Source organism: Nasonia vitripennis, chromosome 2, assembly GCF_009193385.2.
Source record: "Nasonia vitripennis strain AsymCx chromosome 2, Nvit_psr_1.1, whole genome shotgun sequence".
Classification (NCBI taxonomy): domain Eukaryota; kingdom Metazoa; phylum Arthropoda; class Insecta; order Hymenoptera; family Pteromalidae; genus Nasonia; species Nasonia vitripennis.
Window position 1 is genome coordinate 6998106 of NC_045758.1, and position 14281 is coordinate 7012386.

General features: G+C 45.6%; 1 protein-coding gene across 7 annotated transcripts in view; it reads right to left on the reverse strand.

Annotated features, from left to right (window-relative positions):
- Positions 1 to 14281, reverse strand: part of LOC100123184 (protein-tyrosine sulfotransferase) — a 127624-nt gene that overhangs the window by 30394 nt on the left and 82949 nt on the right. For 5 of the 7 annotated variants that reach the window (XM_031923804.2, XM_008211680.4, XM_008211681.4 and 2 more), the window contains one exon: positions 11530 to 11586. The exons of the other annotated variants lie outside the window; for them this stretch is intronic. The gene's annotated coding sequence lies outside the window, so the exon portion shown is untranslated. The remainder of the gene's footprint in view (positions 1 to 11529; positions 11587 to 14281) is intronic. 7 annotated transcript variants of the gene reach the window in all.

Below are 14281 nucleotides of genomic sequence, written 5' to 3' on the forward strand. Positions count from 1 at the left end.
TTTATTAGAGTTTCTTTTCTTCGCTCCTCCTCCTCTCGCCGAGATGGCGTTGCTCGTTATTTCCTTCCAGTTGATAACAGCTATAGCTGCACGCTGTGAAGCAAATTGAATTCTACGAAATCTCCGACGTATAAGAGATTCAGATTGTACATCTCTCACGCAAACTGTTTGCATGATTCATTAACGCGCTACGCTATATCCTATCCTCTCTTATCTTCTCTTTGTTCTCCTTATCGCTTATATTCCATTTCCGTCTTGCGAGCTGCTTGCGCGTGGAAAAAAGTACCGTGACGTTATTTCCTTTGAACGAGTCCGCCGCCTATTCCCACTTGGCGAGTGAGACAGTACAGGGAGAGAGTTTTACTCAAATGTTGAACGCGCGCAAATAGAGACGGGCATTAGGGGATTTCAAGGGACGTCAGAGCCTTGTTCATTTTTTCGAGTTAAAGTCGACAGAGATATTCCGTCAAAAGCAATGGTTTGAGGAACCACGATTCAAACTACAAAACCGACGTAAGCTCGAGCGAAAAAAGAAAGTATAAATTCAAGCCAAACAGCGCCAGCTAACCGTGAATGAATCCACCTTTTCTTCAGCCCTTCGCTCGGCGCATACGCCCTCTCCACTATACACACACTACAGCGCCTTCCAACTGTCGACTGGAAAGTTTCGGGGGAGAGGCGAGGTGTATCGCGGAGGAAACGTAAATTTCGGAGGCGGATTAGAACGGCATGCTTCATTGGAGGTGGAGGGAAGGCACGGAACCCCAGGCTCTTTTAACAACTTCCCCTCGTATAACAAAGCCTCGCGTGAAACTTGGATTTCTTAGTGTGCTCGCAGCTTACTTCGCTGATGCGAGAAGGAGAGAGAGAGAGGAGGGAGATACTGCTTGCAATCAATTTCGGCCTGGAGCTGACGAGATGTCTCTGTTGCCGCTCGAGGAGTTTCGGTGCGAAAAAAATGAGCTTTAAACCGAGTATTTTACAAACGCGATTACCAGCAGACTGATCTTTTTCCAAGTTTACTCGCTTGTATCCGAAGGTTCGACAATACGCACACCAGTCGCTGAAAAAAGCGTTCGACCTCGTGAACTCCCCGTGGAATCTCTGGCCACGCTCGATAGCGCCTAAATCTTTCTATCCGATACGACTGTACCAACGGCCTAATCCTCGCGCTTTTCCCCATATCAAAGCGAACGAAAGAGCTTAAAACTGGAGCATCAGAAAAAAGAAGCAACAACGAGTCTCGCGCGCTCAAACATCGAAACAATATAAAGACGTCCCGGAAAAAAAAAGCGCGAGTCAAGTGCGGGGATCACCATCAACATCCATGCAGGCTATCCCTGTATTTACGGGCAGCTTCGATCCTCCGGCCGGAATGTTTTTTTTCGCTCCGTCTTCTTTCCTCGCGAGAACTTTATGATCGACGCGCGCGTAAAATCGACGATTTTCGATGCCGGGTAATTCGCGAAATTATGACGCACCGGTGTGGAAGGGGGAGAGTGAAGAATCTTTTCTTATCCTTTTTTTATCGAGCCTCATGCGATTTTTATGTATCGAGGATGTATGGCGGGGACTCGCAGGTATGTCGGGAGGATCTAGATTTTACGATACGCGGAGCTTTTTCATTATCGGAAACTTATATCGAGTCGCGCGCGTCGTGTTCCTCGCGAGCGTATGGGTTTTTGATGAATTGGAATGACTCGAGAAACTGATTCGCGTCCGTCTATACCTGACATTCTGCGATGACGCGAAGCGTCGCTAACGTACGAGCGCACAGTTCCAAAGCTTCGAGAAACGTCGACTTCGCCAGAAAGCTCAAGCGCGCAGACGTCTTATTCCCCGCGGCTTGTTCATAATTTTATCCGGTTTTCGCGAGAGTGCAACTCGGCCTTTTCTCGCCCTCAAGATCAGCGCCACAAACGAACTCCAACTCTTCCCTTTCCCTCTTTCTTCGTTTCTGCATTTTATAATGAGAGCTTTTCCGCAGTCGGCGCGAAATATTCAGCCTATATGTATACGAGGCAAAATTAATTATAAGACACGGATGGAAAGTCCCTGTTATCTCGCTTGTGTATCGTTCCGCTCGACTCTGAAGTAGAAAATAACTCGAGCGTAGGCTATTAATCGCGCAATTGCGCGTTTGAATTATTACGCCTGTTCGCGCTCGGAAAATCGCGAGCGGCTCACTCGTCTTTTTCTTTTAATTGAATTTCAAATGTAGCGCGCTCTGAATTATGAAAACTCCGGCGAGCAGTGCGAGCGCGAATCACAAAGAGGCGTTTTATCGCGCGAATTCTGTTTACCGTGTATAATTCCAGCAGCGCAGAGCTGGGCGATGAGTCGCTGTTTCAGCGGAATTTCGGGTTAACTAGGTTTTAACGTGAATCTATGGATGCGCGTACGTTTATTGTTTACTAGTTATATTCTGATAATCTGTAGCTGGAAACCGTTGCCGAAATCGTTCGTGCAATATGCAGTAAAAAGTGGCTGTCTATTTGAAATCGATCGAGCTTTCCACGAATTGCGCATCACGCGAGTTTCTTTCGCGATTTTAATTTAATATAAATGTAAATAAAACGGGAAACGAGCACTCTGACAGGATGTAATAGATACAGGCCGTAAATAATATCGAACTTTTTTCATGTAAACAAATCATTTTTCACAAAGCATTGGATTTATTGCCTCGAATAAATCGAGTCGCGCCTGTATACTCAAAATAGTAGTTTTACGAGCGTCAAAGTGAATGTATACGAGAAACATGCATATAAAATCTTGTGATTTATCTCCATATGGCAACGTATGATTTTCACGGCTAAAAAGAAAAAAATCAGATCCGTTCGACTAAATATTTTCGAAAATCATGATAAAGAAAATAATCTCCACTTTGAAGCGCAGACTGAATCAACGCAGCCGTCTTCCGCGCTATTTTCGTAATCACGACTTTGGCGAACTCTTATTACCGAGTTAAGCACTCGCCGAGCGAATATCTCGGCGAGAGCAAGACTCGACGCAACTCGAAACAAGTTTCCGTCGTCGCCGGGCTACGAGACTCCATTGTGAACAAATTGTTCGTCGAGTTTCCTATTGAAGGTGCGTCGTATCACGCACCCCCGCGACGATGGACTTGAATACGTGTTTTATTCATTCTACAGCAGGATTTTCTGCTCGAATGAATTTTTTTTCGCTTGGAATATCATATCAACTTCCACGTATCGATGAAATGTTCCAATCTGCTAAGATTGGTATCGGAAGAATCGATATACGTTTCTATTTCATAAATAAAACCGATTGAATAAACTTTGGTTTCATTTTCTGATTGAAAAAATGCCGAAAGTCTAACGAGAGCAAAAAAAGTGGCGGGGAATTCAATCCGAGCCGTTTTCAGACGGAGCACGCATGGAGAGGAAGAGAATTGAACAAAAGCTCGCGAGGCAAAAAGAGGAAAACGATCCAGGGAGAACTTTATTTTCGCGTTCGGCCCTTTCTGATTTTTCGTTCGCAGCACAGTGCCCTCCGAAAAAACCAACCACTGGAATAGTCTACATCGCATGGCGGCCTCTGAATCGTTAGCGAGGAAGCATATAAAATGCTCGGATCGTATTCAATGTACGCAATCAATAACAAAACATCGATTTCTCGGATAGTGACTCCAGAAGAGCATAAACGTCAAACATCGACGGCGCAGTGAGAACGACGACACGCATTTATTCCAGTGTCGCGTCGAATCTAGCGTGTACTTTCCTGATTGAATGTCGACTAATTGATTTGACGTGTCGGCGCGGAGCTCATCTCGACGCACACCGCCGTCGCAGCAGCCGTGTATGCATCATTCAATGTTGTTTTACGCTAATTCAGACCAGCCTCGATATCTCGCGAATCGAGACGAGTAATACGCGTCGTTTGTCATCGTCCATAACTGCTTTATGGGCTGATGTAACACGCACGCATTGCTCTATCTCGCGCACGCGATTAATGCTTCTCGGGTAATTTTCTCGCCGATTACGTAGCAAACATACAGCGCGAACAAAAAGAAAAAGGCTGTCTTTGCTCATCGAGTCTTCTGGTTCGAGTAGCGCACATATCTACAGGCGAACAGCAGGCGAATTATACCGAGGAATAATTAATAGGTCGCGGAAATGGCGTTCTATCGGAGCGGGCGAGCTTTTATTGGGGACCGCGGGAGAGAGAGAGAGAGAGAGAGAGAGAGAGAGAGAGAGAGAGAGAGAGAGAGGAGAAGTTTAATTAATTGTCCCGGATTTTATCTCCCTTTCTCTTTCTCCATAGTGTCGCAGCGGCAGTAGGGCAGAGCCGAAGCTCTGCACACTATGAAATCGACAGATTTAATTAAGAAGACTGCAGCAGCGAAATATAAAAGTGGCGTTAAGAAGAGCCAAATTGAGATTGCGTCCGACGAGTCATCTGCGACTTTATTCAGTTATGCGCAGGGACGAAGCTTGAGTGCTGCACACTGACTCTGATTTCTGCTGCGAAGGCGCCTGATTTTTATATCGGACCAGCTGCGCCGAGAGAGACAAAGGCTGCGCTGGGCTTCTTTTGCTTTTCTTTTTATTCTTCGGCGACTGATGAAAGGGATTCAATTAAAAGGGCTGCCGAGATTTGACTGTTATATCTTATCGAACTACTGGCTTGGCCGCTTTTGAGGCGTAAGTCAGTATAGGTATGTTTGTTTGGAGTAGTAAGCAAATTACCGCACATTTATTGCTCCCTAGCTTGAAACATAAAATTAATAGTCGTAAAAAGCTTTCCAATCAAAAACAAAAGGTCGGCAGCTCTCACTTGCAAAATAAAATATTGAATAAAATTAAGAACCCCTTTCAACTTCCTTATATATTCCACCAACTCTACGCCGTCTTCGTCGTCGCGACTCCTACCCTCATCTTCCTCTTCCTCGAAAGCTCGCGCACGCGTAAAAATATACGCATCGCCTTAAAATCCGGCCACATAAATATTTTATATTCCTACATTACACAAGACTCTAAAATCCCCTCTCCCACCGCCCAAAGCTTCTCGAAGGCTAATCCGCGCCCGCACCTCTCAGGCTTCCTTTTTCCCTCCCACGCATCCTCGTAGCTTTTTATCTCCGGCGCGCTTTTCACTGCACACAGCGCGAGAAGATGAGAAATGGCTTGAGCACGAGATTGCGTGAAGGCGGGCGTCGCGCGAAATTCGTCTCTCTCTCTCTCGTTCTTGGATAACGCGGGGGAGTGTACGAGGCGGCGCTTATTCTGGCTACAGGGTAAACGACGTGCGGGTATCGCAGTATTTTTCAACGCCGCGATAACGGAACCGAGAAAAGCGATAGCGGGATCGTACTACTGATTTTTCTCCCGGAGACGCTGATGGGGAGGTATTTCAGGAAGCGGCAGGTGTTCTATATGTGTCGAGCTTGCACCCTTTTCTTCGAGAGATCGACGGAACATCGCTGGTGACGTTGACGGAATCTATACGAGTGCAGTACACGAAATGAGATTGTTTTCGAGCGTTTTTTTTGTAAGCAGATAAACTTTAAGAGCAATATCAATGGTCGAACAATTACTGTACCGACACAACGTGACAAAGTATCTTAATTCTCTTATCGCAGCAAATAAAAGGACCGGGGAGAAACAACAAGCAAACTCTTTCTCAGCCCCGCGCACCTTCTAATCAGTCGAAGTAAATACAGTGTGTGCCGGCTCTTAGGAGTTTCGCGAGCTTGCACGAGTCAACAGCTCCGGCATTCGAGAACTTAAAATTCCCAGGAAAGCACGCATCGCAATTCCGGAAGTGATTCCGAAGGAGAGACAGGGGGAGAGAGAGTCGACTACCAACTTCGTGGACTACTACACGCTTCGTCCCCCTGCAGACAAACGCCCTTGGAAATCGACAAAAATAGAGGAGAGAGCTAAAGTGAAATGCCGTTGCAGCGTTAAAAGTCCCGGAGATACTCTTTCTCAGTCACACTCTGCGCGAGGACGAAGAATTACGACTAGAGAGTCGCGAAAAGCAGCGTTTCAGCGCTAGCTACAAAATGGTTGGAGTTTTCAGAATCTTACTGTCTGCGACTGAAGCGCTAAGGTGTGTTATCGAGGGTGCAAGGTTATTATAAAGCTTTTTTTAATAAGCAAAACAAATTTATTAAATCTCATTTTTCAGCAAAGTAAAATAGTGGCAATCGATGCGGCACCGCTACGCTGAGTGCGGAAATTTGATTTGGCGAGAAGTTTCAGTACTACACCACACTCTGTCCCCGACGGTAGTAGATCCTCAGCGAATCCAATGGCGCACTTTTAAGGAGCAGCGAAGGAGGGAGCAATAGGAAAATTTTCGTCTCGATGTCGAGGAAGACGGTGCACGTGTACGTGCCATTCGGATTTTTATTTTCGCGAGGAAGAAGACGATTGGGTGACGTGTCAGTCGTCATATAAGTACGTATTATTTTACCATGGATTCTTGGACCCTCGGCGCTGAATTTTCATTTCTTTCAACTCAAAGGATCATAAAGCTCTCAAAGAGAAGCGCTGTTAAAATTTCACTTTCGCCCACTCGCTCGACAAGCGAGAAAAACGTACAAGCCGCATCCTAATGAATGCACCTACCGAAATTCTCTCGCGCGCTGAATTGAAGCGTATAGAGCTTTTTCCTGAAACGTGCGCGCATTAAGCTCGCCGAGCGAAGGAGCGAACGTATTTAGCACTTGATATGCATTAAAAATGTAGGCCACTTTATGGAGATCCTTTATAAATTTATGTTCTACGCTCGGCTCGTCGGGCGCGAAATAGAAAGGTACGCGAGAGGGAGAGGGACACGAAAAAGTAGTGCATAAAGACAAAAGAGAGCAACGCGAGGACGGAGGGATGTAGGTATGGGTCGAACGAGCGAAAGAGGGATAAGAGAAGATTCTTTTCGCCGTTTTCCGGGGGAAGATGAAAGGACCGATCCATTTCTTCCGTTGCGCTGCAGATGATTGGATTCGCATTTAAATTCGCCTCTCGCGCGCTCGGTATATTCTACGACGCGCGTGAGAGGATAGCTATACCACCGTCTCTCGCATTCCTAAGTGCCTTAAATATCGGCTCTCTTTGAAGCCTATTACGTCGCGCGATAATGTTACCCTTAAGTCAGTCGGCGACGTTTAAAGAGAATGAAAACGTTGTACAAATTTATAATGCACAGTGCACGTGGAAGAATAAAGTATATTTACAAGAGATGTATACCGCGACCCTTCCGCCACAGGATGAGTTCGGGAATTTATGGACGATCTTCGATATATTCGCGAGAGCGCGAGTCGACTGAATTTATACCGGCCAAAGTGCTCGGCCACCTACGAAATAAATCTCTTGACGCACCTTGCCGCAGGGATTTCTCATATTCCGGTTTTCAGTCTCGTGCGATGTGCGAAAAATTAATTCGCAGACAATAGAGTAGCTCATTCGAAACCAAAACGTTTTAAAATAAGGCTAAAAGCAATAGCACCAGATCATATATTGTTTGCATGCACTTTCATATAACCGACGAGCTTCCGTTAAATTCTATCATTCCTTGATTAAACAAAACCCCTACGCAGCAGTCGCGCAATGAAAGCCAAGCTGTTCATGCGTACATAGAGCAGCGTAAATAAAAACAGTCACCAGGCTGCAAAACAGCAAATGAATAAACGAAACGCGACCTCTTTCATTATCATTGCAAATGTAACTTTGCGCTCTCGCCCGCGTCGATCCCACTCGCCCCCCTTTGTCCCACTTTTTATCACGAAATAACGAGGACGAATAAGTTACTCTCTCTCTCTCTCTCTCTCTCTCTCTCTCTCTCTCTCTCTCTCTCTCTCTCTCTCTCTCTCTCTCTCCAAACTAACGATGCCAAAGATACACACGCAGCTGTGTGGCGAGAGGAAGCGAAAAAAAGAAGAAGGAAGGGGCGCCGAAATTCGCGAGATTTAATCATTGTTATTCTCCGGCCTCGTTACCGGCGCGCTGCGCTATTGTTCAGCCGTCCTGAAAGTCTCTAATGAAAAAGAAAGGAAAAACGAGGAATGACGCGACACGGGATTCCGCGGAGTGTGTTGTGCGACTGTCGAGGCTGTGTATAATGCTCGCGAAGGGCGCGTGTATGCGTTGTTGGTTCTCGCTGTGTGGCATAGTGATTTACGATTCACACGCTGGAGAAGGGAGGGGGGAGGGTCCTTTCACGAAATTATTTCACGCAGTGGTCAGCCGCGCAGCGCACTATCATCCGAAAACTAACTCGTGAACGCGTTATGCGCTTATTTTCCACCGAATTTTCAGTTAGAAAAGTTCGAACACCATCGTGAATATATTGTAATCAGCGCTAACGTTTCGCCGAAAATTTTATAAGCAAATGATTCGCTAAAGCGGGAGCAAATTATCGACGAGACAGACTGTGCAACTAATGAAGTAATTATAGCGTCCGGGAGAATATTACCCTTTCGCGTTAGTAGAATCAATTTCGCTCGGATAAATTATAATTTCTCCAAACACCTGCGCTCGCGCAGTGCATTCTCTATTTCGCAGCCCGTGTAAACACGATCGTAGCCCGTGCATGCGTGTATATAGCGCACAGCCATAGTTTTCGCGAACAGCATCAGCGAGTACTGTGTGTGTGTGTGTGTGTGTGTGTGTGTGTGTGTGTGTGTGTGTGTTTGTATAGACGAGAGCGCCGCGGGAATATGAATTTGCGTTTCGCGGCTGTCCGATAAGTCGGTTATGCGCGCTCGCGATTAATATTTGAACGCCGCCAGGCTGCGAACGCGAGAGCTCGGCGAGCTTTGTTTCCAAATTGTGCGCGTTCCGGTCGAACGACGTGGTGTCCTTTTTTTATCGAACGGTTTATAATGCAGCGAGGGACTTTTATCATTGGCGATGAAATTGTGAAGAAATTCGTGAATGATTTTTTTCGACGCATTTTTTATATACTAAAATTTCATTACGAAGATTTTTAATTAAATTTTCACTTCAAACCAATCCGCTGCAGGGGTTTGCATTAAAAAATTCAATAACGAAACCTAGATCACCGCATCGAAATTCGATCCAGATTTAATCTGAAAACGTCACAAAAAATGTGTCACCACGCCCTATTCGAGCACATGAAGCTGCAGTGCCCCCTTTGAACCCCGACCACTGGAGCTTTCATACACCTCTTATCAACCGGCATACATGTATACCATATCAGCTGAGCCAGACAACAACCCGTCCTTCCCGAGGCTTGTTACGCGAAAGCTCTGAAAAATAGAAGAAGCGACAACTCTCCCGGACAGATCACGAGCCGCAGAGCTTATATCGCAGCCAAGCAATCGCTGCGCGGATTTATCGCTGGACTTATTTCCGAGGGGCACGAGCGATGATTTACACCTTCCGCTGCGTCTATAAATTCAGCGCAGCCAATCTCGCGCGAAAACTCGCTCTTTTATGAGACAGTACGAACATGAGCGAGCGGCTGAGTAGATTTTCACGACAGTCGGTGCTGCATCTAATGTCGGCGAGAACGGTACATCAGAGTGACGTTTACGTTGCCTGGAATCACGTTCCATAAATGTGTCTCTAACGACTCCAGTTCACGGATTCGTCTATTTCATATATGGATTTCAACGAGCAATCGAGCCATGCAAGTAGCACAATCACTGACTGGAGATCGCGACACTCAAATTTTAACAAGCCACAGCCAATTCTCGCGAGTCAATTAGAATTGCCGCACAACGCCGGAATCTCCTCACACTTGACACTCGTCGATGTAGTTACACTTTCGCGCCTTAATTAAGCACACTCTCGGAAAGCTGATTTTTTTTCTCTCTCTCTCTCTCTCTCTCTCTCCTACTTCCAACGATCGATTTATCTATCCAAGAGAGAAAGAGAGAAAACTCATTGAGCGCACACTCCAACTGCTCTCGACTATGACACTCGCGCGCGAAAAGAGGATCGGCTTTGGCCAACTTTCGAGGAGGATTTTCTCTCGTTTCTCGTGTCACAGCATCAGTAGCAGTGTTTAAGAGCCGCGGCTGAAAGAGTCGCGCAGGCATGCTCGCATTCAGGGGCAGCGATGCCCTTATACCGATTCAATGGGACACGCGCGCCTTTTTGCGGAATTCCGCGGGATGCTCTTAGCCGGTGGTAATCGAATCATTAGGTTTCCTGTATGGGCGGATTTTCGTGTGTAAACGTCGTCGGGCTGGATGCGAATGGATGCTTTTTGCGAAAGCTCACACCGGCAGTTCTAGCTCTCGCTATTTCAGAAGTATTCGCGCTAATAGCCCGAAACTTTGCGTTTTTACAAACTGCATCGATACACTCGTCTTATAATTGTAGCTCTCGAGAACTGCAGGGCTTCGCACAAGGCGTCTAATTGTAGCCTCGGCGAGGTCTCTTGTCCGAGCCTATACAAGAGTACCGCGACGACGACTCAGTCGGCTATGCCGGGAACGGCAAACTTTCCTACTCGAGTGACTTCTGCGCCGAGGAGGCGAGCCTCGAACAAACTCATTCGCGAGCAATTAGCGAAGTTAGTCGCGCCGAGTCGCCGCGTGGCCGACCCTTATGAATTAAAGAGTAAAGTCTCGGCCGAATCGCTTATGCATTTCGCGCTTCATCGGAAGAGTTGAGCGATCGAGTTTTTCGAGGCAGTAGAAACCGGTGGATGTTATATTCCGATCAACAAGTTAAATTCACCGATTGAATGTCCATAATTATTATTTGGACTTCTGCCCGGGGAACGTATTATCGCCGACAAATTGCCTGTATAATCAAATCGCTCGGGGATGAATAGAGCGATCAATGGAACGTTTGACTAGACGGTGAGCTTGACGAATCTATTAGGCACATATTCAAACCACTACTGGTTTATGAACTCGACCAAACTTTTGAATCGAGTTCCGCAATGTTTTATGAGGGACGTGTACTGCACACGTATGAATAGTGTTTGTGCAAGAGTTTTTTACGTTGAATCAATAACTTACTTGGCCTTGATACATATACGGCGTTTTCTCACATTTTTCAGATGCATTTTTTTATCTATTTGGTATTGGTATTGCTCAGCGAATTATGCACGAACGATAAGCGCGTGTTTAACACGGCATCGGCGCACGCGCCAAACAGAAATTTATGCTGTACCATACAGCGCTTAGCTTGGAATTGGAAATTTGAAAATTGTTATAAACCATAGAATCATTCGTTTATTTATTATTTTGAAACAAAACTTGTGATTTGGATGTGTCCCACCATACCAATACTTGTACTACTTGCGATTTCAACGTTGACACTATTCCTGCATCACAAATAAAAAAAGAGCGTATCTTATCCTTACGCGAGTATTTACGTCGTGCGCCATCAGTCTCTCTTTGCGTGGACACGTCCGTACATATTTTTTCGTCAAAGCCTAAGCCAGAGCATCGCACGTAGCGTCGCGCATTTGTCAAGATCAGAATAGCGAGCAACGCGTACGTCAGATTAGCCGCCCATTCTTTTTGCATCGACCGATTTTTGCAGCTGATAATTCGATCGCTAAAGAAGAATAAATACTCACTCGTGCGAATTCCCCGTGTTCATAATAGGTTACAAAACTGTGTCGGATGCTGACAATCTGCAAGCAGAAAAAAAGATTTCTGTGTATTGCATTCGAATATTGCGCAAACTGTTGAACATCAATTTTCATTATAGCGATTAAATCCCCAATTATTCTCGCAGTCATAAGCGCAGCACTGCGTCACGTAAATTAGAGCATTTACCACTCACCGAGCCATTACACTCCGTCTTGCATTGCCCCAAGAGGGAAACCGAGCTGTGTACACATCGTAACTCAAACATACAGCTCCGCAACGCCGTCGCGTACACGACAATCTCTGCAATAATAAAAATCTCACGTATCCTAGAAATGTATTAATCGATCCTAGAGCGAATCTCGATTTTTCCTATATCGAAGTAAAAAAAAACTATAAAATAGAAAAAAATGAATAAAATAACGTGCGACAGAGCGCGTGAGAAGCTTGCGGATAACGCGGAGTCGCGTAAACTCAACGCGGAGGCAGAACGGGAAGCTTAAGGAAACGGAATTCCCGAGCGTTCCGCCGCCACGCCTCGACGGAAATATTTTTGGCACTGAAACATTTAGGAGGCGGCATCAGAGGTGTATAAATACCAGCGAGTGTAACAGCGTCTCGCGAGAGCTTCCCGTGGGAAAAGCAGCGCCAACTCAGACGCTTAGCGGTGCTATACCAAAACGCGCCTTCTCCGAGTCTATACTTGTTTGCGCTGATGCCTCGAGATCTAGCCTGTATCTTTTTTGCCGCTAATTGCTTTCTCGACGTCGCGCGCTATACACATCGAGTAAATAGCCGAAGAATAATTAACTCGAGCCGAAAGCGAGTTGCGCAAGAGACGATAATGCGTGCACACGCGCAAGTAGCAGCGGCAAGCGTGTAATACATTTTAATTGCGGTATGAATATTTATGCGATCTTTGGCAAGTCGTGCGGCAGCTTATAACTAAGTGCAAAGCTGTATGAAACTTGGCCTGAGCGCGTGCTTGTCCCGGCGTAACGCTGTTTTGATAAGTCGTCGGCGGTAATCGTGTAATACTGCGCTTTTCGGAGGCTAACAAGACGCAAACGAGTAGCGACGAGTGTGTGTGTGTTTTGCTTTTATGATATTAAAGTCGAACTTCATTTGTAAAAGAGTTAGTTAAGATATTTAAAATCAAGTGTGCGTTATGGACTGACGCAGTGGAGGAAGCAGATGTCGAGATTTGTGTCGCAAAATTTCGCTGCTGAGCAAGAGCAGCAGCCCCGAAATTACTTGTGATTCACGCGCGCTCGACCAAACTCGGAGATCGCTGCGGGGTAGTCGCTCGGAATCAATCGTGATCGATGAATATTGATGATGCCGTCGGGTCATTTGGGAGAGCATTTAGTTGAAAAGGATGAAGTTTTTTGGGAAAAAAAACTTAAATACCTACGGTTATGCGAGATTTAAACAAGACCTTCGATTTATCCAGCAACGTCTATACTCTTTCCTCGAATAGAATAAACGTTATACTCCGTAGCGAAATAACGACGGCCCTAGATTTGATCGACGAGTGAGCCAGAGAAGCACGAAGCGCATTTGAATTTCATCGCTCCGGTCTGTATCTGATACTGCGAGATTTATGCTATTCCAGAAAGTCGTTAACAGATATTCGTCTGGCAGGGCTTTCATTATCGACGAACTGCAGGGAATATTCAAAGATCTCTTGACCAGACAACGAGAGACACGAAACTCTTCCATCAATCGAGAAACGCGAAATAGGATTTGCCTCGCTGATGAAGCTTACGAGCTTGCATACGATGGTATAGCTTGAGTAAAAAACCTTCTTTTTTCAGGTCGTCTCTCCTCATTAATACGTTGCACGATGTTGAACCGCAGAGCTCCAGCTATTCTAGTATACATCGCGTTATCGTATACAGACTAGCTCGTTGGCTTATACGGTGCGCAGATGTTGGCTCGCGACTAGACGAATAGGGGAAAAAAATGAGATAAATTCCAGCGAGTGAATTTCCCGCAAGCCTGAGCTGCATACGAGAAATTCAAACGAGTGACGGGGCTGCAGGTACAGCGGAATAAGCATCGACAAAGTAAGCATTTTTCCTCCTCGTTTTTCGTTTCGCGTCACTGCTGCTTCGTGCCAACTACGTGCAACGGCGAGGTAATTTTTATCGAAAACAAGAAGAAAAATGCAAATGTTTTGATTTTCACGTTGCTGCGAAAGACGCGTGCGTGCGGATGATGCCGTTGGAGAAGTCGAACAATTTATGGTATGGATTCTTTATCGAACGCGAAGAATTCATCAAACTTGTTGTGCAGTGGATAAAATCACTTTTGAGGGATATGCATCTTATTACATTTAAACGACAAATCTTATTACATACAAAAGTGGGATATGCATCTTATTACATTCGTACTGAGAAACAGTCTTCTCCTCTCGGTAAGAATCCCTTGAAAAATGTCTCTTCACTGCGTGGAGAATATTCATTTTACAGCTGGGAACGCGCGTAATTCAAATACTGAATAGAAATTCTTCCAGAAGGGTTATAGCAATACGCGAATTCCCGGAGACACATGGAATTCTTAGGAAAACCTCATCTCTACTAAATCTTTTTATTTTCGCCTCTCCAAAGCTATCGACCGCCAGTCGCAGACAATATCATCAGACTTTAACCCCGAGAACAATCGCAATTCCAATCTCGCGCTAACTAAATTTCGGGGAATACACCGAGCTCGTGCGTGCCAGATGCAAATTTCTCG